This window comes from Melanotaenia boesemani, chromosome 1 (assembly GCF_017639745.1).
Source record: "Melanotaenia boesemani isolate fMelBoe1 chromosome 1, fMelBoe1.pri, whole genome shotgun sequence".
NCBI classification, from domain to species: domain Eukaryota; kingdom Metazoa; phylum Chordata; class Actinopteri; order Atheriniformes; family Melanotaeniidae; genus Melanotaenia; species Melanotaenia boesemani.
In genome coordinates, this window is record NC_055682.1 from 32,041,980 (window position 1) to 32,068,709 (window position 26,730).

At 37.5% G+C, this 26,730-nt stretch overlaps 3 long non-coding RNA genes across 6 annotated transcripts; all 3 read right to left on the reverse strand.

Annotated features, from left to right (window-relative positions):
- Positions 1–4,462: 4,462 nt before the first annotated feature.
- On the reverse strand, positions 4,463–11,231 carry LOC121631640. Of its 3 annotated transcripts, XR_006008779.1 has the most exons (10): positions 11,222–11,231; positions 10,854–11,025; positions 8,313–8,543; positions 6,929–8,229; positions 6,401–6,515; positions 5,776–5,894; positions 5,565–5,656; positions 5,163–5,280; positions 4,952–5,053; positions 4,463–4,871 (listed from the first exon to the last, which is right to left on the reverse strand). It is a non-coding gene; the product is annotated as an uncharacterized LOC121631640 (long non-coding RNA). The 3 variants fall into 3 exon arrangements; XR_006008774.1 differs by lacking the exons at positions 10,854–11,025; positions 11,222–11,231 and adding an exon at positions 8,737–9,450; XR_006008781.1 differs by lacking the exons at positions 10,854–11,025; positions 11,222–11,231 and adding an exon at positions 9,059–9,106.
- Positions 11,232–15,010: 3,779 nt separating this feature from the next.
- LOC121631997 lies at positions 15,011–15,796 on the reverse strand. Of its 2 annotated transcripts, none has more exons than XR_006008859.1 (3): positions 15,651–15,796; positions 15,457–15,500; positions 15,011–15,132 (listed from the first exon to the last, which is right to left on the reverse strand). It is a non-coding gene; the product is annotated as an uncharacterized LOC121631997 (long non-coding RNA). The 2 variants fall into 2 exon arrangements; XR_006008868.1 differs by having other exon boundaries at positions 15,083–15,132; positions 15,453–15,500.
- Positions 15,797–25,493: 9,697 nt separating this feature from the next.
- On the reverse strand, positions 25,494–26,312 carry LOC121632119. The gene is made up of 3 exons (XR_006008889.1): positions 26,262–26,312; positions 26,025–26,145; positions 25,494–25,620 (listed from the first exon to the last, which is right to left on the reverse strand). It is a non-coding gene; the product is annotated as an uncharacterized LOC121632119 (long non-coding RNA).
- Between the last annotated feature and the right edge of the window lie 418 nt (positions 26,313–26,730).

The window sequence follows — 26,730 nt, forward strand, 5'->3', positions numbered from 1 at the left end:
CCTAAAGAAACTGCTATTATTATGTTAAAACTGGTATATAAGATGTAAAATTGAATTACTGTATAATTAAAAGGTATTACAGTAAATGCAAGTTATTTCATGTTAAGGAGCCAAATGATTAGTAAGTTGCCAGGTATGAGGTGCCACAAAAATCACAATAGTAGATGAATAAGCTTTTTGGTTTTTCTGCTCTTCACTTCCCTGTGCCTCAGGTTTTGTTACCACAAAACTCCTGGTGTTCATCTGTGATGGACCGAGCAGTGAAGGACAATCAGGCACAGATTTAAAGTTAAAAAAAAGAGGGTTTTATTTTCACCCAAAAAAGTAATCCAAACAGTTATTAAATCAATGAATAATCTAAACAATAAAAGAGGTCAACATAACATAACTCTACTTAAATAACTTGTGGCCAAAAATAACTCAAACAAACCGACCAAACAAATGAAACAAACTAACCTGACAACTGAGACACAAGGGTAAACTTAAAGTGGCTGATCAGCCCAAACAAAAGACACAAAGGGGTAACACACAAAAACCTAACTAAGCTAACGAAGGAAAACCTCAATTATATATATATATATATGTGTGTGTGTGATGTTACTTATTAAATTAAACTAATGTCCAACAAAATCATATAATGCTCTGTAAATTAGATCCAATATGAAATATATAAGTGTGTGTGTGTGTGTGTGTAGTACTGTCCACTACAGGTTACCACTCATGTGTGGCTGTAAATCCAGCCATCACACCATCACATACAATTACTTTAACAGATGACCCATTAATGTGTTTTTTAGTACAGCCACATTGGCTATGTGGCTATAGTTACTCCAGGTCATCGTATTTACCATGGAAACTGTCATGTTACAAGCAGACATATATCCATATGCAATGGTTAATTTCTGTTCTGTGCAACTGTTTTGGTGCAGTTTGTCACTGCTTTGGTTAGTATGTATTACTCTCATGTTGTTTTTAATATTGATGGCGGTAACCATGTAAAAAGATCCGATTTGGTCGTTATCACTCCATTAAATGGGCATTATCAGTGGTTATCAGCCCATTCGTAAGGGACCATAAGGCCATACTCTGCCTCCTAGCAGGTAGGTCGTTGTCATATATTCACGCTGCTGATAAGCTGGACTGAGACTCCCGATCCAGTTCGACTTGAAATTTAGAAACACACTAACCTACAGGGGTTGTAAAAAGCATGTTTGTATTGTATATAATTCAGCATTTCCATCTTTTAATTGGATGCAAAACGCTTCTATCCATCAATCTATTTTCTACCACTTATTCGGGGTCGGGTCTGGGGCAAGCTGCCTAAGTGTGAAAGCCTAAACTTCCCTCTCCCAGTCCACATTTGCCATTCCATCTGGGGGGATCCCAAGGCAGTCCCACAGGCCAGCCGGGAGATGTTGCCCCTCCAGCGTGTCCTGGGCCTTCCCCAGGGTCTCCTCCAGGTGGGACATGCCTGGAACACCTCACAAGGAGGCATCCTGACCAGATGCCCAAGCCACCTCATCTGGTGCCTCTCAATGTGGAGGAGCAACGACTCTACTCTGAGCCCTTCCCGGATCACAGATCACCTAGAGCACATATGTCAAACTGGTCCAGCAAAGGGCCGTGTGGCTGCAGGTTTTTGTTCCAACCAAGCAGCAGCACACCAGATTTGACTGATTCAATCAACTGATCTCAGTCTTCAGACAGCTGATTGGTCAAACTGTGTGCTCTTGGCTGGCTGGAACAAAAACCTGCAGCCACACGGCCCTTTGCTGGAACAGTTTGACATGCCTGACCTAGAGTGTCCTGGTGCCGAGTGCATATGTGGACACTCTTATGCCTGAACATGGTGTGCATTATGGACAATCCCTGATGAGCACAGAAGTCCAATAACAAAACACCACTCGGATTCAAATCAGGGGGGCCGTTCCTCCCTATCACACCCCTCCAGGTCTTACATATACATTTTGCCAGCGTGAGCATTGAAATCCCCCAGCACCGCAAGGGAGTCCTCGGAAGGATTGCTCTCCAACACCCCATCCAAGGATTCCAAAAAGGCTGGGTCCCCACCCTTGGCGCCCACCCAGCTCCCACTGCACTATAATTTTATGGCCCCTCCTGCAAGTTGTGAGCCCACAGAAGGAGGGGGACCATGTCCCCCTCCGATAGGCGAAGGCCCGGGCCACCAGGCGCTCGCCTTTGTGCCCCACCTCTGGGGCTGCATTCATCTTCTTTATTCACCATTGGGGTCTAATAGACCCCAATAACATAAGCAAAACATTTAAAAACAACAGTTCCCTGTAGTAGTGCCATGCATCTGAGAACAAATCAGTGTCATTATTGTAATTCTTTAGATTTTCAGAAGCTAGAAAATAGGGTTACAAAAAAATATATTACATTAATAAAATAAATAATAAAACTGGTGATTACACTACTACTAGATAATATATGTTGATAGAAAGTAAAGATGCTTATTTATTTTCCATATTTAAGCGTGTATTAAAGTTGGTAAAGGCTGGTAGTTCGTCTGGCTTTACAATTGTAGATTATAGGATCATCCTACATATTTCAAACATATTGTACAGCCAAACTGTCAATTACTTATGAACTAGATGAGGATGTGGTGTGTAAAAGTAAATATGTGGGTGTAATTAAGATTTTCTAACCATAGCATTCCCAGTTTTCATAAATAACAGCTTTTGTCCAAGGTCTACAACTGAAATAGAAAGCAGCCAATTGGAAAAGACAAAACGAAAAACCTACACAGACACCTGTCTGACTGCGTCGGAAGTCACTTTTGTTATCCTGTAGTACCTAATCACAGACAACACAGCAAAAAGTGTGTCCTTCTATGTCACAATAGCATCTAACAATATGTCTTTCTTTATGAGGGTATTATTAATCTTATATAGGCAACTGTGTGTAAAGAAAACAGTCAAATGGCAGAAGTAGCATTTATTAAGTGACTTAATTTATAAGCAGGCTCCATAGACAGGCCAAATTTGAATGCATGTCCTTACACACAGCACTTAATATGTGATGGGAAAAACAGAATTAATAATCATATAACAAAATACTTTATGACGACACTGTTGTAGTACCAAATATTTCACATACATGTTACTGTAGCATGACATTAATCCAAAACATTTAACAAGGAACACGTGACTATTTACACATTTTATTACAGTAAAGTTGGAACACGTAAGTATTTTAATAAAAAGTGGTCTAAATATTCTTCCACCAGAGTTTAAATTTTGCTTCATGGTAGCTTGCAATTTGTGAATGTGTAACACATTAAGCACAGGCATATGCACACAGCCAGTCTATATATCTTCCTCCGAAAAATCTGAACTGCTGTCATCCTGTTGCCTTTCCTCTTCATCATCATCTTTGTCTTCCTCCAATACGAATAAAGATGAGTCCACATCAAAACAAGTGTAGCAACAGAGCTCAGTTTCTCCAGAAGTATGTGTCCATTTCTGCAGAAGACAGCAGCGCAGTCCCCTGTGTCCTTCTTCTGCCATACCTGCAGATGGAGCTAAAGTAAAACTTTAAAAAAAATTGTTTAATTAAAAAAGAAGACAAAAATGAAGTTGAAACATTTACCGAGACATACATTTTTGTGAAAATATCACCACTGGCCTGATAAATGATTGTTTATATAACTGGATAATTATTTACTGTGGTTCTCGATGTCCTCTTCAGTTTTGTGAAGGAGGTTGTCCAGGTTGTCGAATACCCTTCTTAGATACTGATAATGCTGAGTCATCTCCTTCACAATGATTAATTTCTCCTATTCCACACGTCTGACGAGCATGACCTGGTCAAACAGTCGCCTCTTCAAATGGAAGCTAGCAACTAAATAAAGAATAAATAAATAAAAACAAACATTAAATATGCTACAACATTAGAGTTGGTGGTTTTATCTGGCCAAAGAAAAAAATTGGCTGCCTGGATTTAACTAAGCAAATAGGTAGGAGCCTCCTATTGAATAATTACTGCATGGGCACTTATCTTTCAGCTGAAACAAGTCAGCTGACAACCTGAATATACTGAATGAGCAGGTTATTACATCTTCATGACGGCACAGCCATATTCCAAGATGAAAATGTCAGGATTCATGGGGCTCAGATTGTGAAAGAATGGTGCAGGGAACACAAGATTTTTCACACATGGATTGGCCACCAAAGAGCTCAGACATGAACCTTATATTGGGAATCTTTGTGATGTGCTGGAGGAGGCTTTGTCCAGTGGTTTGACCCTCTTATCATCAATACAATGTCTTGGTGAAAAATTAATGCAACTCTGGATGAAAATTAATCTTGTGGCAATGCAGAAACTTATCGAGACGATTACACAGAGAATGCTGCTGGAATCAAAGCTTAAGGTGATCCCAAAAAATATTAGTTTATGACCATTTGTATTGGCGGTGCCTTTTTTTTTTTTTTTTTTTTATTACTGAGAACTATGCTTTTAATTTCTCTCATAGTGAAAGACAGGGTGTGGAGACAGTGAACCACAAGGTGAAAATTTTAGTTTTTATTATTTTATTTTAGCTGACATCAACAAGATAGCTTTGCAAATAATATGAAATAAATAAAATGACACATAAAATTAAGTAGAAAATAAATTAATGGCATCTGTCAAAATTCGCCCAGTCATGATGGAAATGATGTATATGCAGCCACAACTGACTGTTGTAAAAACATCCCACAGCAGAATGATATCATCAGAGAGACTGCATGCTGCTTCTGTGTCAATTGTTTGACCTGATGCACAAACAGTGTTGTAGTGCAGGATCCTCTCCTTTAGTTTCTTCTTGAGATTACACAGATTCCTCCGTTTGCGCAGCCTTGCTTGGTTACTGTCTGTTAAGATAAAAAGAAAAAAATCTTAGCATAAACCGTAAACAACACCTTGAGTTGCTGACCAACACAATAGTAAATACCATTCTGTCGATAGAGATCATGCTTCTATCTTCGGAGGGAATAAATGATCTCATCAATCTCTCTCTGGAGGTCTTCCTGGCTGCTATTAGCATCATGTCTCTCTTATAGAGAAAATAGAGAAATCCAGGAATAAAAAAGGCAGGCTGAAAAATGAAGCCAAACGTATGAAAGGATATTTTCAAATTAATTCACAAGGGACCTTCTGCTTACCAGTGGTTGCCCAGTGTTTGACATCCTCCACCCACTGTTGTGTGTCCTCCAGAGAGATGTTCAGGTCTTGCTTGAGTGACTCAAGATTCGCTACTTCAATTTCTGCTCGCTTTGTAATCTATTTGAAATGTTTAAAAAAAAAACACATATTATTGCCAATTAATTTCTAAGACTCATTCTAACAGTTTACACTTTAGTGAAATATGTTCTTTGCATGCAACCATTTCCTCTAGTTTTAAGATACTACATCAGCATTGGCAGAACAATGTAGCGTACATGTACTGTTGGAAATAAATTGTACTTAATAAATTTCATTAAGCAACATTTGTCAAATCCCAGTATTGAAAATTGCACAATGTAAACATTAAATTAAAATATATTCACAAACTGCAGACTACTTACCTTGATAAACCTCTTTGCCAGTGCCTTGTGGAGAAGCTCCACCTTCCGATGGTTCCATCCCACGGCAAGGACGGTTAACATGTCTGTTCGACCTATAAAATAATTTAAAATAAATTTTAAGTTATATGTAATTATATGGATTATATACAAATATATTAGAATCTATTTTGTAATCTGATGATGTATTAAAAGCATACATTTTTCAACCTACCTGATTTGGTCATGTACTTTGTGGTCAAAGCTGCCCTGGAGAGAAAACTATTAACCTGTTCCACCTCCTCACCAATTGTATTTCCTGCACCTTCCTGGTTTCTGCTCCCCCCACGTCACCTGTTCCAAAACAAATATGTTTCTTAGCTTTACAATCATGCTCCTGACCCACGTCACTGTAGTTTATCAGAAGTATGTGTTTCTTTATTTATTTTCTTATATGTAGACCCAGCTAATATTTAAAAGTCTGCTCAAGGACTACTTTAAACTCATGTTTGGACTGTATTTAGATCAATGTCATATTGGAAGTCCATCTTTCAGAATGCCAAGCGGCATGTATAAACTTGCTTTATACCACATTAGATAACATTTCTTACACAACTATGTGGATGTTGATTACATGCACACACAACTGTGTGGTTTAAAGCAAGTGTATCTCTAGACAAGATCTTAGTAGGACTGCATGTAATGAACTAAATGATTTTATTAACATGGACTACGGTTTACCGGTCCCAATGAAGAAATGTGCCTAAAAAAATTAATATGGTGCTATGCGTCATGTGTAAGAGAAGGTAGCAATGTGTTTGAAAGACAGTGTGAACCAAACATTTAACTTGCGTCTGTACCTCACATTTGCCAGTGTGAGCCTTAGCATGCATTACAGAGAGAAAAGCCTTCATCACTGTAAGAGGTTGAAGCTCAGGGAACTTTTCAGACATCTTCTGCAAATATGGCCAATACCTGTAATGAGAAAGTAACAGGTATTAGTATTGTTGTAAGATATACTAGGAGCAGGGATGTCACCAGTATGACCACTGTAACCAATCAAAGGAAAAAAATGTAGTGAAATAAATGACAATATATGTTTCATGTGCAAGTATTAACACTTTAGCCATCTCACCTACAGCTACAACATCTGAAACATGAATGTAAGCGTTGAAGGATGAGGAGTGGGATGATTTGGTTTTCACCTTGTCAATCTGAACTAATTCTGATCAGACAATTTGGGTGTGGTCCAATCAATGAATTCTAAGTAATCATGTATGGATGCCCATTAATGTCTCATTAATGACTACTTCTGTTTACCATCCAAATATGGCTTTTAGTTTTAAGCTAGTTCTTTTCATTTTGCATTTCACCATGGTTATGATTACTTGCAAGCGATGTCCATACAAAAGAATTTTGCATTTGTAATGTCAGCCAGCTCCTTCTGTAGGATGAGTGGCTAGGCATAAATTTCACCACAGTAGTGGTTCAAGCCTTGCAGCAGGACGCCATGTCTGCACACAGCTATTTCCAGGCCCTCCTCATCCGACTTCTGTGACATTTCTCGTCCTGCAGTAAATGTTGCCGGCCCGTAGACATCATGACCGGTCCTCTGAAAGAAGATATAATGTGTTACATACATCCCTGACACAAATATCCTTACAATTTTCTTTTTTTATTACTTAATTTTTAAATCTTTTTCAATGTTATACAACAAAAAATCTCTTGGGACAGTCTGGTATAGTGATACAATTGTTAAAATTTTGTGTTGTTCAGTCTTTTGCCGCTGTTGTGAAAACTGTCCATTTTTCCTATTTGTCTTGACATTGTTCTTCCTGGGTCCGTAATCTGTGCTTCAAAAACTCCATCTCAAAAGTTCTGTGCACAATTTGCATCCAGTCTTTTCTTGTAGGTGGGTCGGGGGTACACCATTTTTTGGTAATGGCCTTTTTGCATAGATCCTTACAGTTTTCATCTGACTTCTTATCTGATCAACAAAGGCAGATACTTCTGCATCCTGTGCGATGAACAGTCCATCGAAAAGTGATGGTTCATCTGTCCTGATAAAAGAATTTTTTTGACAACATAATCAAACTAACCATCACTCAAAACTTTGTAGTATCTCTCCAACATGTGTCTTAAGTTATACTGTTATAAAGCATAAAAGTTCAAATATATACAATATCTTTAAATTACTGGCCATGGAACAAGCTGTTCCTAAAGAGGCCAATCGTATTAAAAATATAAAAATTACTTAAGGTACTAACAGTATGAAAATGTTGCAGTCATTCATTTAAAATATTATGTTAACTCATAACTCATGAATCCTAACTGCAGTTACTGCTAATCATATGTAACTACAAACTGTTTTGGATCATCTCCATTCAACATTTTTAAATTGACGACACATTTTTGAGATTCCCAGAACAATTACATTTGTTTGTTCATGGTAAGGTTCAGTATAGCTAATATATCAATTATTAAAAATAAAAAAAACTATTGGACTGACCCTTTGGACTTTCTGAAACGATAATGTTTTCTATTGCCATCCACAGATATAGCCAGCATATCTGGAGTACAAGCTGGACACTTGAATGGCTCCACTAGGCGCAGATCTTCTTCTTTTGTAATTGCAGAAGATACATTCTCGAAAGACTTTGTGGAATGTGTCACTGCAGATGCTGCCTTTCTGGAAACAAGAATAGTAGCATTTTGGTCAGTTTAAGACGTGGAAGTTTGGAATTAAAATCATTTGAATGACAGAGCACCTACCCGTCCTGTACTAAGGGCTCCATGTTCAAGCATTCTGATAAACGCTTGCTGTGATAAAGCTGGGCTGTCTAACTTCATCTGCTGAAATGATGTGAACACATCAAATTTGAACAGCAACTGGACGCTTGGGGTTGCTGGCCAATATTTGAGGCCAAGGAAATCACTCATCCCTGGGATCCATTTGGAGGAACAAAGGGGACAGCACAGCAGGCAGATAGAGGCTGTATGGACCTGAAAAAAATTACACTTCCAATCAGTCAGTATCAGAATTAAATAAGATCTTATAATATATCATCATAATAATAATTCACTGTTAGGCTTAACCTAAAACTTAACCTTTTTGTGGGTTAAAAACAGTCACAGAAAGTGACAACTGTTGAAACTGCTGACGAATATTTACCCTATTGTCAGTTCTTTGACCGACCTTTCAGGCTCACGTCCTGTTGTTTCCTCTCTTGGATCTTTAACAACCTGTGAGACTCCAGTCGCGAAGTGATGGGCGAACCTTTCCACCTCCATTCTTGTGGCTCAAGAATAAGCAATTTTACCCCTTTAGAATTCCTGATTATTATCGTCCGCTCATGCGGAGATAGGCCTGAGGAGTTATTCAGGTAGATAAGCCAACCTTTGGGTCTAGGAGTATGAAGCTACCGTACTATCGTCCTAACAGGATCACTACCTGGTATCGAAGTAATAACCTAGAGAATTCTTATGTCTCTTCGGGTATTGGGGAATCTGGGGCTCACCTGCTCGTTGTGTTGTCCTCTCCTCTCCTCAGTGGATGTGGGGAAATATAAAAAAAATAGGTTTGGTTGGGAAGTTAACCGAAGTTAACTATAACCCTTTTATTCAAGTTTTCTTTTATTGGTAAAATACAGAAAAAAGAAAAAGAAAGAAGAAATAATAAAATTCCCTTTTCGGGCTTCCCTTTCAGTGAGGGTTGAAAAGCAGAATATAAGAAATAAGTATAAAGTAAAAGTTTCCCTCAATGGGTGATTCCGCTTTCGCGGTCTACATCTTCTCTAATAATAATTCAATCTCCCTTGGTAAGAAGGGCAAAAATCTATCCCAGTAAGAGGGGTGAAGGTCCAAAAATCTCTGCAGATTCTCGGCCGCAGCTCCTCAAAATCTCAGTAAAATCTCCGGACAATCTGACTCTCTTCACAATATCACCAGTATATATACATAACTTAAAAACCATCCGACTTGATACCTTCCCACTAACAGAAAAACACCCAAAACCAACCCACTCAGTATTTTTCCATCAACAGAAAACAACTCAGAACCAACCCACTTAGTATTTTTCCATCAGCGGAAAAAGCATATGTGGGCATCTGCAAAGTGGTCCCTCCTTCTGGGTTGCATCAGAGCTGAGGGAAAAGAAGTCACTTTTCCCTGCCTCATTATCTATCTATTCTTACAGTTTTTACACAAAGGCTGCTTGATAATATTTTCTGAGTTTGCTGGGGAATTCCGCTCTGCTTCGGAGCGAGCAAATAAGAGGTGACTCCCTTCTTAGACTCAGACCTTCAGGGCCTCTCGCCACTTCTTCAGCAGTGTAAAAAACTCTGTCTCTTATTTGTACCTTATTTGTGAATGCACTCTCTGTAAGCTGCAGAATAATAACAACTAAGCTGTAGCTCTATTAATCAAAAAACCAAAACCTAATGAACATCACTAAATCTAAGGATAATAATGTAAATAAGCAAGCAAACAGGAATATATGAAATGTGAATAGGTAATGCATAACACATAGAAAAACATAACTGAGTATTGATCAGGCAGTCCATAAACTCAGTTTTTTGGTTAAAAACATCATCTCACATCATGCGTGCCATAACAATCATAGATCCAAACTTTAATAAAACTTCTCTCCCTCCTTCACTCACTGAGAGCAAAAAGCGGGGGTTTCCAGCAGGTGTGAGTTATCTGTCGAGATAAGGGCCTCTGCTCCCTGTCCGTTGCCTTAGCAACGCTCTCTGGCCTAGAGCAGTGTTCACGCCACCCATTGAAGAGCGCGGCCTTCACACAACATACCGTCAATAGTCACCAAGACAGTTTGCTTTCCAGGTAGAACAGAAAAGTCTTGGTTTGGGCCACAGGAGCAAATCTGTGATGGTGGCAGAATTGGAAGCACACACACTGTAGGAAGAACAATGCAGTGATGTGTAGAAATGTTTAAAAATCAATATCACTATATTTAGATGAAATATAACAAAGGAAAAATTGGACATGGCTTATATTGTGCCAATGTATGTGCACTGCACATAATGACAGCATGAGTTGACATGTACTAAATTATTTGAACTCACCTTGTTCACCAAGTTGATACTTGCCACTTTCATCCATCACAACTGAGGATGTGTGAGGAATAGGTCTGAAAAACCCATCAAATATAGCCTCTCTGTCATGGAAGACTTGTTTCTGGTGGACTGCTGAATCGCATGCTGGACAGAGATACTAAGTTCCTGAAGCAACGCAGCCCAGGCACCGGATCACTGTCCCAACTGTTTTGCATAAATGACAGCAATGCTCTATTACTGTCTCAGCGGCAAATTTGCTATCCAACAGCTCTGGCACTGCAGTTTGGAACTTTTTTCAACAGCGGACTGTCTTTTAGTCCATGTAGACATGGCAGGTGTCTCCTCCACTTGGACTGATGCAGGGACAATGAAAGAGTTCACAAGATCCCTGAGTTCCTGAAGATGTTGCTCTAAAGAAAAATATTTAAAGAAATATGATAATGTAAAATACAGAGACAGCAATGTATTTTAACAAAGAAAAATTATCTCTTAGATGGCTTTGTCACTGAGTATGCATCATAACAGTAGGCATCAAGATTGATATTCATAGTTTAATGGTAATTCTACAGATACACGTTTATATAAATCAGAGTTTAATATGCATACCAAGATTTGGATGCTCTGGAGGATCATCATTAGTCTGTGACACCTCAGCTTCTGAAAATTGACTAGTGTGGCCAGATTTAACTGTAAACAGATTAATGTTCTGGATTAAGAGAAATAACTTTGACTGGACATCATAAGACTATATCAGATATATCTTACCAGATTGAGTTTTTCTCATACGTTCTCGGTATAATCGTCCCATCCTGTCCCCGCTTCCTCCAGGTAACATTTGAGCCCCCTGCTGTCTTGCGCTTTTTTTCGTTGGGGGCTAAAGAACAACAACAACAACAAAAAAACAAAACAAAAATCATTAATTTACCTTTGCTTGGTACATACTTTCTTTTGAGGTCTGCACAGAAGTTCAGTTAAATGAAACAACAGAATGATATACATAAAAATAATAGAATAAATGAAAACTTACTACTTTTGATGACAACTCATCTGCCAGGTCTTTCCCTGCATCCAACCACTGTTTAAAGGACTCAGCCATCTCAAGGCAACGAGTCTTGAGTAATTATAAATTGAAATTAAAGTGCTAGATATAAAAAAGAAAAAACAGATGACCTTAAATTAGTTTTGAAACTGTGTCTTTTACTTTTATCTTTCAGCCATAAAGAAAGTTGTGTGTTTCATCTAGGTACAATTTGAAATTAGCAATAAAAGGAAAATGTCTGTTTTGATTGGTAAATCTCGCCAATGGTGCACAAAGCTTGCAGTATTTATGTTATTTATTTATTTATTGTCAGTTTTCATTAAGGGGTGATGGGTACAAAAAAATTAAAGCTGAATTTAAGGAGTATTGATGCATCAATGGAATTTTGATGGTGTAAGGGGAAAAAACATATTTAATCATACTGTAAGTAATATTTTAACCCTTTGCTGATTTTTTTTTTTTAGCACTGGAAATAATTACATACATTTTTGAGATACTAAAATGTGCTTTCAGACATCTGTTTACACTAGTGGTCACTATTCAAAGTGCAAACAGGTGACAGTCGTGTCTGGTTGAGGTATTATTTATTGTGTGGACATATTTCGCAGTTAGATAATTTATTTATTTATTTGTTTAAAATTTTATTTAAATTTATTTGTGATTTTCTAGCTGTGACGTACTTGTACATACTCAGAATGGTCTGCTTTGGATATATATACATATACATAGCTGTTGTAAAATACCTGGTAATGATGTCACCTATTCTGAGGTGGTTGGAATTACGAGACAACTGGAACACACCATTGCTGCCGTGCTGACAGTAATGCTTTTTACATGACCGGTAGGGGCCGCTTAACTTTGAAACGTAACAATAGACCGTATATGGGTGCATGTTAAAACGACCAGTGTGGGCCTTCTTCTGGGAAGGACAGTCTCTTTTGTTTGATTTTTTTTTTTTTTTTTTTGGGGGGGGGGGGGGGGGGGGGTTGTTTTGTTTTTTTGTTATTTTATTTTTTAAATTTTTGTTAGTTCTATGTTAGTTGTTGGTTTTTATTGCTTTATACCTTTTTCTTATTTTTCTTGGTTTTTTAATTAATTTAATTTTGGGGGGGTTGTTTGGCCTTTGTTAGATTTTTAAATTATTTTTATTTATTTATTTATTTTTGTTAGTTTTGAGGAGTGATTTTTTGCGGGGGGTTGGTTTTTTTTTCGTTGTATGTTTTATTGTTTTTTTTCTTGTTTTTGCTATGTTAGTTTTTTGTGTGCATTTTTGGGGGGTGTTTCTTTGTTTATTGTTTGGTTTTTTGTTTTTTTTAGTTTTATATTGTTTTTTTAAGTTTTTTCTTATTTTTGTTAGTTTTATGCCATGTTTTTATTTTTATTAGATTTTTTTATTGTTTATTTATTTATTTATTTTTGTGTTGGTTTTTGGGGGGTTTTTTGTGTGTGTGTGTGTGTGTGTGTGTGTGTGTGTGTGTGTGTGTGTGTGTGTGTGTGTGTGTTTGTGGGTTTTTCTTGTTTTTTTGTTGTTTTACTTTTTGGTGGTTGTTCTGTCTGTTTGTTGTACTGTTTTGGGGTTGCACAGAGGTCCAGACTAAACATGGAGAAGCAGCATTTAGCTGTTATGCTGCAAACAAGTGGAACAAACTCCCAGAGGAGATTAAACTTCCACCAAATGTTGACATTTTTAAATCCAGGTTAAAAACATTTTTCTCATGCACCTATGCATGAAATCTGCATGTTTACATTTTAACTTAACTTGCTTTTAATCGTTTTAATGTAATTTATTATTTTATTGTGATTATGTGCTGATGCCTTTTACTAGTTCTAAATATCTATAATGCCTATGTTTTATGTTAAGCACTTTGAATTGTCCCGTACATGAAATGTGCTGTACAAATAAACTGCCTTGCCTTGTTTTGCTTTGAGTTAGTCAGGTTGTTTATTATTTCAGTAATTATGCAATTAAAATTTCGCCTTTTAAAAGCATTATTAAAATCGCAAAGCCTCTCTCCAGTCCATTTCGAATCATAGAAAAAAACCTTACTACTTTGCTCTTCTCTTTTGGTTTCTTTTTGAAAAATAGTTGGTATGTGAGAGATTCTAAAAGAGCGTTGTCAAAACGTTCATCTTCTAATGTTGCTGCTTCCAAAAAGTGTTCTGTTGTGTGAAATGTTTTCTTAAAGTCTTTCACTAAAACCTTACTAAGCTCTGCAATGTTTTCATTCCTAACAATAACGTCTCTGTTGTCAGTGTGAGCAATTGTAACATTTGAAAGCCTTTCCTTTATTTGTTCGATGTCAAATTTTGAGTTTTTGTCCTTGTCTTTGTGTTTTGACCAACCCAGTCTCACTCCAAATCATGTAATACCTACGTTTGTCCACAGGGCAAAACGTAGCCATTTCACAAAAAGGGCTCTGAAATTGTAGCATGGTTACGTTTCATTTTCTTAGTCATTTCTATGGGCGTACTTTGGGTCACGTGACTGCCGAGTTCTACCCGGCGTGAACTAAAAACATGGCGGACATCCCTTTTAATTTTGTTGGAAAATGCTATATTTCAAGATCGATTGTGGCTTTAGCCTCGTTTTGATAGCTTTTCTAGCGACAAATGAACACTTTTTTTCATAGTATCCATTCGGTTTATTTACACAATTAGTAGTTTTTTCGTTTCGATGTACAATCCTTCAACGAAATTGTAGGAATACTACGTTTCGGATTGTTGCTACGGTGGTTGCTATGGACGCTATTAACAACAAACCGGAAGAAATGTAAATGGTGCGTCAAAGACTGAGTTCCTCTTCAACCTGGTTACATTTAACCACAAATCTGCTTAAGCTACTATCCATTAAATAATTACTTGTTTGATTTGAAAAAGATAGCTTTTAAAAAAAATTAAACAAATCAAAGTATTTAGCCACAATACAAACTATAGAATTTTAGAATCTTTGTATTATATTTACACACTATTAATACATAGTTTGTCATTTGATTTAATGAGCCAAATCTTTTAAGACAGGTTTCATTAGACCACAAACTACGATCCCATACAACAAATTCATTTATGCCTAATTTGTCTTTATATATTATACTGGTAGGTCTATGTAATTCATTTTCCTGAATTTTAGCTGTTTATATTTTTATTCATATGTTTGTATTAATACTGCTACAATTTTCTTTTCCTTCTGGGGTAGATCAATCATTCAATCAATCTTCCTATTTGTTAGTATGAATGCATGTATTGCAGTACAACAACATCTGGATCACACCTTTTCAAATGTTTTTATTTTATTACAAAAGATTATGCAATATGGACATAACAAGACCCACCATCAACACCAACAATAATAATAATGGATAATAAATTAACAAAATATTATAAAAAAGGAAAAGGACAGCAGCCCACAGAACACTGAAGGTAGCTGTTTTAGTTCTTTGTATTCTCCTTTGCCACCCACTGTGGAGGCCACGTCTTCCCACTGCAATAAATGTAAAGAAGATTCAATGACAACATGACAGTAAAAGACACTGAGCCGCAGTGGGCTTCAGTTTGTAGCTCATATTGACTTTGTTAACATGCTCACAGTTATATGACTAATTTGCTCACAGTCTTATGGTGATAATTTCACTGAGGTTTTTATATACACTCAAGCTATAAATGCAATTTAAAATAAGTTTATACAAATAAATAGCACAGAAGCATGTAACAATAAATACCTTACAACTTCCATTGCATGAATAATAAAAGTTTCAATTTAAAGACTATTTTTTTATAAAATTAAAAGAAGGGAAATCATACATACCACATGGAACATGGTTCCCACTCCACCAGCTCTATTTGTTTCCCCTGAAAAATATTTTAAAATGTTTACTGCTATAAGCAATCACACTGTCAGAGGACTTAAGAGCTGTGGTGCATTAAAATCCACTAAATACATTCAGACTAAAGGTATATATTCACATTACATTTTTACTTTAAATAATGACAAAGGAGAACCTTCTGGATTTTTGTCTTTAAAACTTGCTTCACCGGGTAATACTCGTCCTTTCCCCCGACGATATGGCTGCAATCTGAAAGAGCAAAAAGTGTACACTTACATTTTTTAAAACATTTGTTATAGAACTGCCAGGGGTGCACAGAAAGAAAATTATACTTTTGGTCTTCCAACAAAATACAATAAACTGCAGTTGATTAAAAATGCAGAAATGCTGGTGCCAACATAGAGTAGAAGACTAGAAAAGCACATTGGCTGCCTGTGATTACCTAATTGATTTTACAATTATTGTATTAATTTTTAAGGCACAGCACAGCCTTGCATTGGGCTGTCTCTCAGAGATGCATTTAGTTTACGTTGTACTTCATTTAGCCATTATGCTCTCAAACAGTGGACATGTGTGCATGGGATCTGAGAATATCTATACTTTTAAACCAAAAATAAACAAATTAATCTGTCAATATTTTGTATGTAGGGTTTTTTTTAAATCAACTTTTTATAATGTGTAATAATAACTCAATATTTTATTTAACTGCTTTTTTCATCACTGTCTTGGGTGGTCTTTGTTTTAAATTTGTGATGCTTGGAGTTATTTTTATTTCAAGTCTTACTGTTGTTATATAATTTATTTTTAACTATTTGGGTTTCTTTTTCTACGCCCATCTTTGTTATTACCGTGTGTTGTCACTATTTTATGTTCTACTATACTATTCTATTCTACAGTCATTTAGCAGACGCTTTTATCCAAAGCGACTTACATTTGAGTAAGTGAGTAAGAACAACACAAGCATGAATTCAAACAAGATGGGACGTCATAATTAAGTGATAGTCAGACTGCTTTGAGTCCAGTTGGACCCAGGCGCTGTCATGTAGTGGTAGAGGCAGTGCATATAACTTTTTTTTTTTTTTTTTTTTGTCATTTTAAGTCATTTTGTTAAAATACAAGATCACGATTTCATCACACAATATCAACTTGGGCATAGGGGCACACAGCTTATTCAGTACTTGGTTGAGCCAAAGAGCTGGACAAATCTTTCTAACTCATTCTGAGTAGAAAAGTTAAGCTAAGTGTGGAAATGCTTCTTAAACAACTGAGTCTTTAGCTTGCTCTTAAAAGTGAATAAGGACTCTGCGGATCGGACGGAGTTTGGTAGATCGTTCCACCACCGGGGAACAACAGAGGAGAAGAGTCTAGCTACTGATTTTGTGCCACGTTGTGGTGGGAGCACTAGGCGTCTTTCGCTGGCAGAGCATAACTGTCAAGAGGGAGTGTAGCTCTGGATTAAGGAGTGGAGGTAGACCGGAGCCGTTTGGGTTATTGTTTTGTAAGCCAGAAGCAGAGCTTTGAATTTGATGCAACTGCAACTGGAAGCCAGTGGAGAGCGATTAGCAGTAGAGTGACATGAGCTCTTTAGGGCTGGTTGAAGACCAGACATGCTGCTGCGTTCTGGATCATCTGCAGAGGTTTAACTGAGCATGCAGGCAGGCCAGCCAGTAAGGAGTTGCAGTAGTCAGTGCGTGAAATTACCAGAGCCTGGACTAGGAGCCTGGACCAGGAGTTCTCAGTTTTTATATCACTGCACACTGAACTACATTTAATCTCTATGAAAGGTAATTAAAAATAAAGCTGAATTGATTGATTAATTGATTTGTCATATCAAAGATATATAGAAGAACCATGAAATATGTGTACTGTCCTATTGGAAATGAAGGAATGTAAATAAAGGATGACCAAATAACCTCCAGGTATGTCTTCCTTGTTCTTTTTTGCCTTCTTCTTTGGAGGTACATCTGTTGAGAATAATAAAAACTGTCTGTAAAAAGCTGTTATTTTAAAATTACTATTGCTGTTATTAAAAAAAAAAACTGATGTCAGATAATCTAATAGGTGATCATTTCATTGAAGCTGACGGTATGTCCAGTGTGATATCAAATCAAAACTATGTCATTTTGACATGATATTCTATCATCTCTGAGAAGAAATTGTCATTGCAACTTGTACGGTAACAGAATCTTTTACCACAATGTTATAATAACATAAGTTGGCATACTGGTGGAGGGCTGGATGGCTGAGGAGGTGGAGGGCTGGATGGCTGAGGAGGTGGAGGGCTGGATGGCTGAGGAGGTGGAGGGCTGGATGGCTGGGGAGGTGGAGAGCTGGATGGCTGAGGAGGTGGAGTGCTGGATGGCTGAGGAGGTGGAGGGCTGGATGGCTGAGGAGGTGGAGGGCTGGATGGCTGGGGAGGTGGAGGGTTTTGTTTTTTCTTTGGTTTTCCAACCAGCCCTCTTTCTTTGCCTCAGATCTTTGAAGCTTTTTTGCCAGCCTTTGCTTCCTTGGCTGCACTGTCTGGCAAGACTTGCAGGTCTTGGTGGCCACAGCAATAACTGCTTTGCAGTTGATGCAGTTTGTTGTGGTGGAGCCTCGTGGCATCTTATACAGGGAATAAGAAAATATGATTTTTACCAGTAACACTGAAAAAAAACACTTAATATTATCAGTGATCATGTTGTCCTTTCTTGTCTCACGGTCAGCCAGACTGACACTCAGAGGATTGGCCTGGAGACCTTGGCAATTTGCCTGAGTTTTCAGTAAAAAAAAAAAAAAAAAAAAAAAGTAAAGTCAAATGAAATAGTTGACATGCTAAATCTATCTTGGGTGTTGACATTTGGGCATTGCAGAAATTCAGTAAATTGTATAGTTGTAATGTATACAATCAATACATCGCTGCAGGACTGAATGCTTGTGTGAGAAAAACAGACCATGTACATGCATAATCTGCTTAGCTTAGTCATTTTATATTTGGTTTCAATTAGCATGTTATGAATCAATGCTTTATGAAATATACCTGCTGTTCATATAAGGCTTAACATGTAAGTGACAATAGATGCAAATGAACTATTTATTAACTATGGTTCAGCTACATTTCATTGTGCAGTGCCCCCATTGAATTAATATATAAAGCATAATAAAACATTCTTCACTCTTCTATGTAAAGGACCACAAATTTGTTCCACCTTTACATATATATTGATATGGAAATTCCTTATAATTATTGAATTAATTAATTAATTAATTAATCAGCCACAAATTCAATTGATCAACATATTTAGTTACGTTGGCTGTCTTTTCTAGTTGAACTCTATTCTGAGAATACTTGTAAAAACAAAGTCATATTATCTAATGTTATTGTTAGTTAATTTGATAATTAGAAATAACTTAAGATGTCTGGGAAATTTGTCAGGTCCAGTTTGCAACCCACAACTAGCTGTAATGTAAGCAACCGTGTACAGTTTACATCAGTGACTAAGCTGGAGTAGATTTATTGTTTACTATAAGTATGTCACCTATAATTATTATGGTTAACCTACTACTAAGATACTATCAGATTCCCGGTATTTACAGTAAGAAAAACAGAAACAACAGTTGTAGGAGAACGAATGATGGCAAACACAGTAGCAATCACTGTTGGGTTACTTTAAAGTATTTAGTTATAGTTACTTGTTACTTCTACAAAAAGTAACTACATTAGTAACAGAGTTACATATCATTCTAAATTAACTACTTACTCTGAAAAGTAATTTCCCTTCACGTTCTTTTCTTGTATTGTCTTTTTTTATGTCTGAAGAGGGAAAACTTGTGTTTGATATTCCAGTTTAAACTCTTCGTTTGTTTTCTCTAGATTAACATGCTAATAGCCTCTCCTGGTCAAATGTGTGGCTGTGTGCACAACACGTCTTTTAGGCTGCGCACACTTACGTACCACGTGGGCCATGACATTTTACTCTTTATTAGTCAATCATCATTACTTTGTCTATGTGGTTGCATCTTCACCGGTAAAACAACTTCTGGCGCAAACATATGATGCTGCTTCATTATTAGCTATTAGCTTGCATGCGGTCACAGCAGAACACGGACCAGATATGACCCAGTTTTAATCGTATAAACTGGGTTATATAAGCTATATATATATATATATATATATATATATATATATATATATATATATATACTGTATATATATATATATAAATCTTTCAATTCTAACGCGCTGTCAGGAATGTTTAGTCAGTTACGGTAATGGCGTTGTAATGATAAAGTTGCCTAATTACCCATTAGTGGAAAAAGTAAAGCCGTAACAACGCCTTTACTCCCTCACTGGAGGCAATAATAACATCTAAGTTAATTTGGAAGTTCACCTTGTGACCTTGTCACATGAAACAATCCGAAGTGTGAATTTCAAACAATTCCAAAGCTTTCTGTTGTGAATACCTGCAAGTTTGGTGTTGATCAGATGAGGCCTGTAGCTCTTATCTTATATTAAGTATTATGACTACAAAAAACAAAAATACAGATTAAATATTAAGATAATATATTAATCATATATCAGGACAAAAGGTTCTTGATGGCCTGAAGTACCAGCCTATGCCCTATTCATTGACATCTGCTATAAAAAAAAAACATAAAGTGGTTCCTTGTGTGAAAATGTTCCAAAAGACAGCAGGTCATTGTTTTGTGTTCATGCTATTAGTCTTGGAACAAGATTGGTGTCAGACACTCCTTTAAAGGAGCTCCAAAGAGCTCACTTAACCTTTAGAAGCCTAGCTGAGACATGAAGCCTGTGGGCCCTTTTGACCCTGTTGCTCATTTCCTCTCATTTGGCCTCTACAGTAGACACAGATCTGAAACATGCACTGTGAGGCCTCTGAAAATTAAAAAATCATAATCTGGTGGAATCATTTCATAAGCCCCCTCCCAAACAGGAAGTAGCTTCAGGAAGTACATGGGGCCTCCAATTTTAAAATATTAGTTACTGACAGAAGTATGAATACTCCACAGAAATCTCATCTTATTTGGAGCAAATTTGACCAAGTTATGATATGTCAAATACCATTTGAATTGGACAGAAAAACATATTAAAATTTCAACTTTCTAGGTTAAAAGGGAAAAATTCAACCCCCTTGTGAAACTGGGGAAAGTGAGGGTCTGTGACTTGTACACTCTTAGAGCCTTTATGACCAGTGTTGGGGATCAAATTTAGCTTTAGATATTTCTACTTGGGCTACATATACCAAAATTTACACACATAATTTAAGGTCCAGGAGGAGCGTGTGCTGTAAAATTCAGTCATCTAGGTGCTAAGCGGATCGAACAATGTCCCAGAGAAATCATTAACCCTAACCCTAATGAGCGGCTCCTCAAAACCTGGAGTGGTTTACATTAGAGCTAGATCCACCAAAGGTTACAGTATGATCATTGTCAGTAGGACGACTGATTTATACATTTTCAGCGTCTCTTGTGCATCATTTTCAACAATCACTGAATTTAAGCCTCACAGCACTTTCATAGAACTTGTGGGTTGATAAGCCTTCACACTTGCATGGTGGCCCTGGAAGTGTTTGTGGGCACCTGCCACATACCTATATGGATTTTTATATACATTTTAAATATATTTTTGTTCTGTAGTTTTTTTTTTATCTCTAATGCTGTTTTTTTTACACTTGTTTTGCACTATCACCTTTATTGCTGTAACACTGAAATTTTCACTGTGGGACAAATAAAGGATTATCTTATAGGCCAATGAATTTGCTAATATAGAAGACATTAAAATGTCACTGATTTCTGCTAAGCATCTGCCTAAGACATTAACTTTTATCTACCAAGTCAGTGTGTTCCATACAAACACATAAATGAACAACATACAGTATAGTAAAGGCAATCAGTTTGACAAAAGTCTGGAAAAAGTAAGGTGAATTCAACACAGGTGCAAGCACCATTAATGTTTTTGGTGAGGTTTCCTGAAAAGACCAACAAGCAACAGCATTTAACTGTCAAAATCTATTCAAATTTAGAAATTACAATAGTGTAGTGCAGAAAATACATCCACAAATGTCAAATACAAGAAATTTATTTGTCAGATTGCACAATTAATAGTTTTTTCCCCCCCATGCAGGCATCAGTATATTGGTCATATTCGGGTGCTATGGTGACTGTTTTTGGGGGTGGTCAAAGTTCTTCATCAGAGGAGCAACTGCCCAAGTTTTCTTCATCAGTGGAGTCATCATCCAGAGACAATGCTTGCAATCCCAAAACGCATTGGTAAATTGAGCGAGCGGCACCCTGCTGAGCTTGTACTGCAGACAATCTCCTCCTCAGCAGACAGAGTAGCCCTTCACGTCCTCTCTCCGTCAATGCTTCAGTGCTGCCTGACAATAACATTAAAAAAGGAAAACATAAATGTTACAAACTACAGACATCAATGCAAAAAAAAAAAAAAAAAGAAAAAAGAAAAGGCTTGTCTTACTTTGCTGGGTGATCCCTTCAGAAAGCTGGGAGCAAAGCTGTTCAAGTATTTCAACCACACTCCTCAAGTACTCCCAATGCTGCTTAACTTCCCGAACCACAATAACCTCCTCTTCTTTCAGTCTGGTCAGCAGCATTACCTTGTCATAAAGCCTTTTTTTATTTACCATGTCGCCATGACCTGCAATTCACATAAAGTTTTATCAGTTATTCTAAATTACTAGAAAGTAATTAAAATGTTAGACATGCATTGTCAACTACATCTAACATAAGCTCATTCACTAATCTACATATATCCATCTCCTCCCTGGCTTGTGTGATTCAATAAGAGCAATATCCCAAATCGTTACAACCCCAGCAGACAAAGGTGGTGGACTGCTTTATACAAATCCTTTTCTTGGAATTTAAGTAAGCAAACTGGATATGAAGGCAGTTGTATACATGTCTTATGTACTTACATTCCCATGGCCAGGAATAGTTTTCCTCAGCCAAGAGCTCATTCGTTTCCCCCATAGCAGCATTACGCTTTGTGATGGCATCTTCTAAAGCTCTCTTTTCTTCAGCAATCTTTTTCCTTAGTTGATGTCTCCGCTTGTTGCCATCTACAATGTTAAAACACACACACACACACACACACCCTATAACATTTGTATAAGCTTACCCACTTACAGATTAGTGAACACCAATTTCAGAAAAAAATAAATAAATTAATGCACTAAATGCCCCCCATGTCATTAAAACAAAAATATTTGTGGTGTGTGTCCCCCCCTCTCACCAGCCTGACGATACAGCTGGTATTTTCTCTGCTTGATGCTCAGGTACAGCCCTTCAATGGTTTTCTCCAGGTCACTTTGACTGGTTGTTCCTTGTGGAGATGGATAAGAGAACAAACAAAATAATTTCACACCAAGTTCACAATCACTCTTTTAACAGCACTTTCACAAGAACAGAGAAAAATGACTCTTTGAATTGTTCATAAATGACAGTTTTCCACAGTACCTGCAGTCCACTCCTGAACATCAGACACCCATTGCTGGACTGTGTCTTCCTGTATCGACAGCTCTTTAGTCAGCTTATCAAGATCCTCAGATGCCTCAGAAATCTTTTGTACAGTCTGTCAAAATCAATATTGGAGTAACAAATTGCTTAGCCAAATTAGGCAAAAGTCTTCGCATCATAAAAAAACACTGGTCTAGTCTTTACCTTAATGTATCGTTTGGCCAATGTCCGTTCAGGTTTTCTGCCTTCCGCTTGTTCCAGCCACTGGCCTGAATGGTAAGGATGTCTGTGCGGACTTAATACACAACACCTATTAGGCCAGGAAGCCAAAACTAAATAAGTTAGATGCATAAAAAAAAAATATTTACCAGCTTTTGACATGTACTTGGAACATATGGCTGCTCGAGAGAGGAAGCTGTTCACCTGTTCAACCTCCTCTCCTGTTGTTGTTCCTGCTCCCTCTTGATTTCGTCCTCCCCATTGCAACTACAACAAATTTGTATGTTACCTTTTGGAAGACAGGTTGTTGGAAGAGGTCCAACGGTGCTAATGAGAAATAAGCCATTGGCAATTACCTCACACATCCAGGAATGTGCTTTAGCATGCATGATTGAGAGAAAGAGACGCATGTTTAACAGGTCTTCTAACTCAGGACAGTAGCCCACGACCCTCTGCAAATATGGCCAATATCTGCATACCACATCAGAGCAGAAGAACTGCACATTCTGTGAAGCAAGCTGTTTCTGGAGATATAAGGGATATGCAAATATCTCTCCACGGAACATATTCAGTCCCTTCAGTAAAATCCCATGGCGGCAGACAGCAACCTCGACACCTTCCTCATCTACTTTGCTTGCAGACTTGTTAGAGGACTCTCGTGCTGCCACCCACTCGCCTGCACCACACCTCCCTTTCCCAGGATTCTTATACAGATGAAGACAAACAGATGTACACAGAGCAAAGTGGTGTACATTAAAATTTAACCATTGGTAATATGATGTTGTATGGGGTAAATACAATACAGATATGCAGACAGTGTATAATTTATAAAAAACAAAAATTGGAAATAAACTTTACATGTTGTGTTGCCCCATGGATGTAGTCAACAAAGGAGGTCACCTCAGCATCCTTGGCCAGACACACACCTTCAAAAAATCCATTAGGTCTAAAAGAAGCAAAATAGGGGTTAAACGTACAGAAGGTTACATCTATGGCAATCTACAATTTAAGTGGACAAGAATTTTACCCACCCTGGTTGGCTCTTAAAGCGGTAAAGCTTGCGGTTACCATCCACTGCAACAGCCAACATGGAGGGTGTGCATGCAGGACACTGAAAGTGATTCACCTGAGACAGCCTCTCAACCTCAAATTTTGCATAAGACCATTCCAAGAATGACTTCTGCATGGTGTCTCCACATATCTTACCACTCTGATAGAAAAGAGTAAAAAAAAAAAACAAAAAACAAAACCAGTCCATGAAACCATATAATACATATTAAAAGTCAATGTAGTAGACAATTGCTTCAATGATGTTGAATGATGATTATCTCACCCAACCAAAGAGTTTGGTGCGCTGTTCAAGCATGCTAACAAAAGCTTGCCGTGACATTCCTGGTGCAGTAATCTTGAGATCTTCATATGTAGTAAACAGATCCACTGCATACAAAGTCTCAAAATGGACTGTGGCTGGCCAATAGCCACTTTCAACCAGATCACTAATACTTACATTCCAAGTCTGTCCACAGGAGCAGGAGACAGTTGGAAGAGACAGATTGTATCGCCCTGAAAAAAAGATAAAAGGTTGGATTGTTTATTTGCAAAAAAAAAATTAAAAAATAAATAAATATAAATAAAAAAGGACAAAATTGTACCATTTATTCCAATCAGAATAACTTCCTTTCCTGAAGAAACAGTTGTCTGCCCAGTGGAGCAGTCACAGCATGGAAGAATTACTGGCAAAAAGCACTCTTGGAAAGAAGTAAACAAATATTTTAAATTCCACTTATGAAAATTATATTTAAACTTTACCACTGAAGGTGTTTTCCCCCTCAATGAGGAAAAACTTCAAATACAGCTACCTAACCCAACATCCCCTGTTGGACTTAGACATTGTACAGACTTTACTAGGCCCATGTGATGTTGAACACAGAAATTACCTCTTTCATGGTAGGAGAATTTTCCTCCCTCTTCTTCCCTGATGTGAGTGGTTGGTGGCAGTGGCCTGTAAAATCCCTCTACCATGGATGATCTGTTATGGAGCACTAGGGAGTCGTGTATAGCAAGGTCACAGGCTGTACAATGCAGTGGTCTTGGCAAACAATCGTGACACATCACAACTGCAACCTTGGCTCTACAGTGGTGGCAAGTCGTATCTTTAGGCTTCTCAGATAACATCTGATTAACCATAAAAGGTCTCAATACAGTCCACTTTTCCAATGTGGAAGCTTTCCTATCCTTCCAATGTGAGGGGGCTGGGTCTTCAGAAGGTCCAAAAAGAGCTTGCACTTCTTGGATGAGGGAGCCTTGAAAACAAGGGCAGGGTTTGGGGATAGGTACAAAGTAGCTGATAATAAAAATAATGAACATTGGCTACTAATCTACCTATGTCTTGAATGGTCCCAGTCATTCTCTGTTGTCCACTAGAAGATGGAGCACATGATGGGTCCGTGCTTCTGTAGGTGACTGTTGGAGTGTTGAAATTTGTTTGAAAAGGACATTATGATACAACTTTCAGTAAAAAGCATGGATTGATAACCTGTAAACAAAGTCTAAAGAGCAGTCGATACAGGAAGTCTAAACAAAGCTATTCATGATCTCCAGCTCTTGTCCCTAGTTTGACTTTTGGGGGGGGGGAGTTAAGATCCTAACATATACAACAATAGGAACACCTGAGCTTTTATGTACGTACATACATACCTACACACATAAACATAAGAATCAACCAAGTACTGATTTAGTTGATTGACTTTTGTTCCATTATTATGTCATGCATAAATAAAATGACGAGTCCCCCCCCAAAAAAGGCGTCATTATTTCGACAAAGTGACCAGAAAAAGCATTGGGGAAGAAAACTCACCTGTGGATGAACCACGTTTGCGCTCCTCCCCCGTTCTACTCCTTTTTGAGAGAGGATTACCTTCCTCGTCCTCTTCGAGCCAAACAAATTTCTCCGGGCCTGTTTCCGAGACTTCTGCAGTCTATTTACGTTAAAAAGAAAACAAAACCCATCATGGGACATGAGAGTGTTACATAATAAACATCATCACTTCATCAATTTATACGGAGATATCGTGATCCTGAAAGCATTGCCTACCTTGCATTCATCCAAGAACACATTAGCAAGAAATACAGCGTCGTCGTCTTCACGCGGCTCCATACTGCTTCTCGGCGTTTTCACCGAGGCCTAGGTGTGTAAATAGGCAGGGGGCGTGAGCGTCGCTGTGAAGTTGCGCATGTCACCAGCACTTGCATCTAACAGCAGATAGTGGGCTTTGTTAAATGGGTTTTTGCTTAAATTCCTTAAATAATATATTTTATTACCACAGATTTAAGTTAGGTTTTTTTCAATTAATAATATATCAGTAATTATCGAGTGAAATTAGGTCGAAAGTGAATGTTGATTTAATTACATCTTGAGCGTACGTCACTGCAATGCGCCCACTATATTTTTATCGGTCATTTCCTCTATTAGTAAGATTTATGATTCAACACCCTTAAGATGTACGTTTTTGTCAGTTTAACACATTTACGAATAATGATATGATAATTATACTAAAATCACA